General features: G+C 40.0%; 1 non-coding gene across 1 annotated transcript; it reads right to left on the bottom strand.

The window, feature by feature from the left end:
- Window positions 1-4929: 4929 nt before the first annotated feature.
- On the bottom strand, window positions 4930-5032 carry LOC121154512. The gene has a single exon (XR_005883538.1). It is a non-coding gene; the product is annotated as a U6 spliceosomal RNA (small nuclear RNA).
- Between the last annotated feature and the right edge of the window lie 2498 nt (window positions 5033-7530).

Here is a 7530-nt window from a genome sequence, read left to right as displayed (position 1 = left end):
TGAAAAAAGGACAAAGCTGTCCTTGGTGTTGGGCATTTTAAAGACGTAAATATTTGTGGGCATTTAAAATATACAGTAAGAAGCTGGGTAAATATATTTGTTGGAAGCTGGGAATACAGATTTGATTTTCAGCATTACATATAAGGTGCCTGAATTCATGTGATTGAAAGAGATTTCTCAGAAAGAGGAGTTTATAGCAAAAAGATAAGAGGCCACAGATAAAACCCAAATGGATGTCAAAACTTATTGGATGAATTGAAGAAAAGGGTGAGTTGAGGGAGAGTTAGAAGAAATTGCTATATGGATATAAGGAAATCAAGAGATGATAGTGTCACAGAGCTAAAAGTACTTACAAAATAACCATTTCAAGAATGATTGAGTGTTCAGTGTTACAGATATTAAGGAGTGATGTTAGAAATGTAATGAAACCTTCCCCCTCGGTTTAGCGACACAGAGACTACCAGTGCCCATAGCAAGAGTAATTTTAATGCAGTAAGAGAGGTGAAAGTCATACTAGAACTAGATGAAGAATGCGTGAGAGCATGGTAGGTGAAAGAATAGAGACAACTAGGTTAGGCAAATGCTTCAGGAAGCTGGTTTCTGAAGCAGAGAGGAGAAGGAAGATGCTCTCTTGCATATGAAGAATGGATTTATTTTTAAAATACAATTTGAGAGAATTTGATATGTAAATACTTCAAGAATGGGTTTGAGGGAAACAGAATGGCAGATACCAAATGAGCGTGTTGGGGGTTGTTAATAAAAGAAAGAAGGGGTTAATCAGCAGAGTTATAGGAAGAAGGAATCTGGAGTGATTAGATGTGCAATACAGTAGGTCAATAAAAGTTTGGAACAACCACTGTGTGAAATTTTAAAGAGCATTGATCAGGGAACTCCAGGAGAATTGCCAGACAGCACTAGGGACAGTAGATTTGTAGTGATGCTAGACTGCCATTTGTTTTTCAAGTAGACAAAACTGTCCAGCTATTGTGTTAATTTAGGTTTGAGGCTTTGGATGGGAAAAGATAATTTAGAACCTTGTTTGAAAACCAAGATTCCAGTGATGAATTATGGAATCTCAATTGGATGTAGATGGAAGACAATATAAGAAGAGGCTGATGAAATTTGATGTGGCCAGATGTATTAATAGGATAGAAGAAAAAGATATTGCAGATGAGGCTGTTATAAAGGATCATGGTGGCATGGATAGGAGTCCACAGATGAAGGAGGAGAGGTATAAGTCATTGAAGTTAAACAAGTAGACAGACTCAAAGGCCAGGGCATTGAAATGAAGTTCAGGCTCAATAAACACATATTTCTTGATTGCAGTTCCTGTGCCCAGGCATTGTGGATAGATAGCAGAGGCCATATCCTTCAAGAGTGGGCAGATATGACACATAAATCAGCTCAGGAAATGATGGAGGAGGTACATGGGGTGAAGGTGGTCTGGGAAAGCTTTTCTGATGGAAAGGGGAGGTTGAGTCTGAATGCTGGGAAGGTGGCAGTAATGCAGTGAACTGGGAGAGAGAATATGTAAAGCTGAAGAGCAACAAATGGGAACGTTCTACTTGAGATCAGTGTTGGTGAAAAAGGACCAGTGTGATTAAACTGTAGGTAGTGGAAAGGAGAGTAATGGGATTTGATGTCAGGGATAGATGGGCTGTGTTTTTAGGACCTTAAATGGTCACTCAAGTAATGTTAGGTTGTGTTTTAAATGTGCTTAGAAATCATGGCAGATTCTAATAGGGATATTTGTACTGATCTTTGTTTCTGAGTGAAGAGTCAACTTCAGGGGGATGAGAGGAAAGAGGGATGCCACTGAAAGATGGCTGGAATTTCTGAAACAAGAGCTAATGATGATGATTGGATTTGGATGCATTCTGGAGATATAACTGAGAAAAATGGCTAACAGGTGAGACTTAGGGAATGGGAATAAGAAATGACTGAAGGATCACTCCTATAGTATGCCTTAAGTGACAGGTAGGCAGTAATTTAGGGGCCAGTGACAAAATCAGTATATAATTATGCTTTTCTTAGGATTAAATTTGAAATGATTATTACTTTTCTGTGCCATATTGGCAAAGGTAGTTAAATATTTAAGTTTTGCATGCAAGGGAACAGGTGGAAGTAGAGCTGCAGTTTTGGGTGGCTAGGACATCAAATACTGTTTAAAGTTACTGTTGTGGATGAGACCACAATCACATAGTAAGGGAAGATAGGCAGGTACAGCAAAGGTCTGAGAAATGGATGTATGGAACATCTAGAAATGTGAAAAGAAAGAAAGGCTCATTACCCAGGGACTTGAAAACCAGGTGGTTAGTGAATCTGGAAGGAAAGAAATAACATGTGGTGTCCAAGAAGCCAAAGGAAGAAAATGCTTCGATGCCCTAACCATGCGATAGCTACCCCTGCCTATTTAGAGAGAAGGTCATGGGGTTATGAATGAGTGGAACATCAGGGAAAGGGGATTTGCCCTTCTTACCTCTGATATCCTTCAGTTTTTTCATTCTTAGTGAACTCTGTTGACTTAGTAGAAGAGTTATTAAGAGTGAGCTACTGCCATGGTTCTTAGCTTTGAACAAGGATATGAATTTATACGATTTTATGTCCATGCCTACATTGTTGGGAAACACTTCAACAACACAATGAACTTGTGACTGTTCATGAAGGGCATCCATTGAAAAACTAGAGGGGAAATCAATGCGGCAAGGGGTGGGGAGGGACCTTGGGGAAGAGCATGGGCAACTCTAGAACCTATGGAATTATATCATAAAACAAAATAAAATGTTAAAATAAAAAAGTCCTTCCTGGATAAGAAGATAAAACAATTCGAAATAGAAAGTTAGGAGTCATTGAAGAGCTTCAGAGGATGTATCTTGAGGGTTTTTGTGATTCCTTCACCCACATTTTTACCCAGTAGGCTATGTGCATGGTCAGGACAAGTAGCTCAGCCAATAGGTCTAGCAAAACTAAGGCACAGAGGAGAAAAACACACAGCTATGATCCTAGTCAGTTGGGTTTGGTTGGGCTCCCAAATTGTTTGACTGATTGAACCTAGTCCAACCTGTGCTCAGAACCCACACAAGAAGAGCTCAAGTTAGTGATTCTTTGTCACAGATGTAATTAGATCCAGAAATTTCTCCACTGGCATTGTTTCCTTTCCCATCTTTAATCCAAGTTTGTTTAAACCCCTGAAACTGCCCTGGTCTCCCAAGGGGCAAGGAAGCAGCAGAAATTGTGTTGCATCTCTAAATCCCCGATGGCCTTGCTTAATGGAATGGACATATTTCATTAAACAAATGCTTCTGCCATCTGCTCTACTCCAATTAGGGAAGCAAGAGGAACATATTTCTCAATTATGTTGAAGAAGCTTTCTGGACTCAGAGGCCCTGGCAAACGGCCTTGCCTTAAGCAGTACCGCCTCAAGCTTGGAGGTGCGCTTCATGTCTTGTTTCTGAACTCCACCACTAAGGTTTGCATTCCCACATTCCATTCTGAGTTAGAATCAATCTGATTCACTAGCACAAACAACCATGTCACTTGTTTGTTTAAAATCATTGTATGTATTACAATAACATTGAGTCCTTCATTTGTGCCTGGTGCTGTGCTAAGCATTTTATGTAAATTATGTTAGCTAAGTGTTACAACTTTGTTGTGAAGTGTGATTCCCCAGTCTACATATGAAGAAACCAAGGCTTGGTGATCTTAAGTGACAAAGCCAAGGTTTCCTGGATTGTGATTGGTGGAGCTCAGGTTTGAGCACAACAACCTAATGACAGAACTTACATAATTATGCAATGTACTAACTAGTGAGAGTGCATAGAATGTGATAGAAGGTAGTCCTCTTCCAGAGACCTCACAGTCTTGTACAGAGAAAGCAAATAAACAAAAAACAAAACCATGAAGGGGTGACTCAAGATAGAAAAACATTCTGACTATAGTATAGTATCTTTGCAGCTTTATACCCTGTCTCTAAAATGTGGATTGCACTGTGACAGCAGCCTGTCCCATCTGTTTGCCCATCTATGCTATTACCGACCATCATTTTTCCTGTTTAACTCTTCTAGTGTGTTCTCTCTGCCTCTTGGCTTGCTGATACTTTTTTTTTTTTGGAAGAAAAATCATTCAGTATTGTGATTTTCTAGTTACACAAATTTATGCATACCCTTCTCAGCTGCTTACCCATGCTGTCTAATGTTCTATTTGTTCCCAGTCCCTCATTGCTCAAAGAAGTTTTTCCCAGTGTTCAACACTGTCTCCAGAAATTCAGTCACGTCCCGTGGTCTTCACGGCTGGAAGCTGGATTTACCATCTGTTTCCCTGGGAAAATAGAGATGACTACTCCAGCTACCTGTACTTCTTGTTTCTGCCCTTGGTATATTCTCTGCAATCTCAGAAAGATAATAACATTAACTTGTGATTTGAATTTTGTAAGTCAGACACTATTGAATACCCTCATGTGGTTGCTCATATGGTCTTCACAATTGACCCTTCAAAAAGAAACTATTACTATTGTTGTTTAAAATTGACAGATTACATACATACTTATATAACAAAAGATGTCTTAGAATATATACACATTATAGAATGACTAAATATAGCTAGTTAGCATATATGATACTATATATCTTAGAGTTTTTAATGGTGAGAACAGTTAACATCTATTGTCTTAGCACTTTCCAAGTGTAAAATACATTATTATAACTTAGTCGCCATTTTGTGCAGTGAATCCCCTTAACTTCTTCCTCCTAGGTTTATGAACTTTTGTATTCCTTGACCAGCATTTCAGCAAGTCAACATCCTGGTAGAATGATGCTTGTATGAGTTTTACTCTATTAAATTACACGTACATGAGAACCTGAGATGTTATTGTTCAGTGCCTTGCTTATTTTGCTTAACAAATGTCCCCAGGAGTCATCCATTTGGTTGTGAATAAAGATGATTCTTTCCTTTGGTGTGTCTTCCTTGCTCAGGGGCCATGCTACTCTTCTCTGTATTGTTCCAGTTTTAATGTATGTACTGTTGAAGTGAGCACAAAATATTTCCTTCTTTTTAAAGTCTGAATAATACACAGGCTTCCTGCATATACTTTTTTTTTTAAAAAAAGATTTTAATTTTTGTTGGAAAGTCAGATATACAGAGAGAAGAGAAGAGACAGAGAGGAAGGTCTTTCATCCATCCATTCACTCCACAAGCGGCCGCAATGGCTGGAGCTGAACTGAAGTGAAACCATGAGCCAGGAACTTTTTCTGGGTCTCCTATGCAGGAGCAGGGTCCCAAGGTTTGGGGCCATCATCAACTGCTTTCCCAGGCCACAAGCAGGGAGCTGGATGGCAAGTGGGGCCTCTGTGATTAGACTGGTGCCCATATGGGATTTCGGTGTGTGCAAGGCAAGGACTTTAGCTACTAGGCTGTCATGCTGGGCCCCTGTGCATACTCTTATATAGCACATTGATAGAAACTTAGGTTGGTGTTATTACTTGGTTATTATGAATAAAGTTCCATTGAACATGGAGTGTAGACATCTCATTAAATACTCATCTTGTTTCCTTTAGGTATGTCCCCAGTGGTGGAGTTTTTGAACCATGTAGTAGTTCCCCTTTTGATTTTTTGACAATCCTCCACGTTGATTTCCGTAAAGATGGCACTAATTTACATCCCCACCAGCAGTGTACAAAGATTGAGAAGAGCTAGTTTTAATCATTACATTACATGTGAGAAAAATGAGGCTTAGAAAGAAAGGTTAGATGCTGTTTCCAGGGAGGAAGTCCTCATAGATTCTGTCTTCTCATTATATCTGTTCTCCCAATGAAGTTGCATCTTCTTATGTGATGCTTATAATACTAGCATGATAAATCATGGTGAGATTCAGATAATAATATTATGGTGTTTGGTTATGTGAGCAAAATAGAATTCTGCTCTCAGATTTCTAGTAGTCTCCATAACTTCCTCAAAGAAAATTAATGCAAAGCATAGGAAATAATATTATTTGCTGTGGCTTTGATTCCTACAATTAATATAACACTGAAAATGAATCAGGCTGGGCTTACGGAGGAGTCCTTTCTCAATTCGTGGGTGATGTGCATGGTATTATAACAAAACAGATTAAAAGATTGGTTCCCTCCCTAGCCCGGTGTTGAAACTTACATCTCCACTGTGATATGACCAAACAAATGCAAGGTGCAGAATGTGGGAGAATGTGTGTGTCTGCAGTAGATTGTCGTTGCTCGCTATGGATTTTTAAAGACTATGTTCTACATGCTCCACAGAAAATAGAGGGAAGGGGAAAAAAACAAAACTTCCTTTCTTTAGGCTCTTGGGAGAAACAGGGTTAGCTGGAGTCTGGCTATGTGGCAGGAGACAGAAAAGGAAAGTGTGTATCTATTTATATCACAGTCTATTGCAGTCTACTGAATCCTTCTGAGAGTTCCAGTCACTCACACTGGGACACCAGGCCTGCAATTCAGTGGTCCAGAGCAGCCTTCTGATCCTCAGGGGTAGCATTATCATTTTCTTGATCTCACCTCTAAGGAGGAATAATGAGAAAGCCTTGAATTTCTTCTTTTAGAAGTCCTTTTATTAGCTAAGTGACTTGACTTTTCTTTTCTTTCTTCTTATCATTTCTTTCTTTCTTTCTTTCTTTTTGACATTTTCATGCCTTTAAGAGATGATCGTTCAGGGCAGATGCGTGGTCAGGTGGAAGATGGGACTAGGAAAGCTGAGGTGCTCGTGACAGAGTGACAGTTGTGATTGTAGTCATGGCTTCATCAGAGGTGTAATGGTAGGTAGTCTGATTTTTTTAAACTTATTTTAATTCGGAAGGGAGATTTACAAAGAGAGGGGGACACAGAAAGAAAGGTCTTCCATCCACTGGCTCACTGAGATGATCACAATGGCTGCAATTGAGCTGACCTGAAGCAGAAGTGTCTTACAGGTCTCCCATGTGGGTGCAGCAAATGCTTTGAGCCATCTTCTCTCTTGCCAGGCTACAAACAGAGGACTTGATGGAAAGCGGAGCAGCCAGAGCATGAGTCTGCCACTTGCAAGTGGAGGAATAGCCAGTTGAGGCATCACACCAGCCCTGAGAGTCTGAGTTCTATACTCTTTTGCCCACAACTAAAAGGGCAATATATAGTAGAAATTGCACACAGAGCTGTTGTGAGGACTAAATGAGGTCGTATGTTTAAAAGGTATAAGTAAGGGTTCTTCAGAAAGTCAATGGAAAGTGTACATCCTCTTAACTTCATTTTTCCATGAAAAATTTGCATGAGTTGCTTTCCTACACTGTCCCAACCGAGTACCATGAACAGGATGTCTTGAAATCATAATAAACTTTTGGAGATCAAAAGTCCAGAATCCAAGTGCTTGGCAGGCCATTCTTCAGATGGCTCCAGGAGATGCTCTTACCTGGCCTCCTCCAGCTTGGCCTGTTCCCAGTGATCCTTGGCCTATCCGTGGATCACTGCAGTGGTGTGGCTGTCTTCTCCCTGCACACCTTCACTTGTGTTTCCTCTGCTGTGTCTCCATTCTCTC

Source organism: Ochotona curzoniae, unplaced genomic scaffold (genome assembly GCF_017591425.1).
Source record: "Ochotona curzoniae isolate NIBS_2020 unplaced genomic scaffold, NIBS_Ocur_1.0 contig_1, whole genome shotgun sequence".
NCBI classification, from domain to species: Eukaryota; Metazoa; Chordata; class Mammalia; order Lagomorpha; family Ochotonidae; genus Ochotona; species Ochotona curzoniae.
This window is presented reverse-complemented; position numbering and strand designations above follow the sequence as displayed.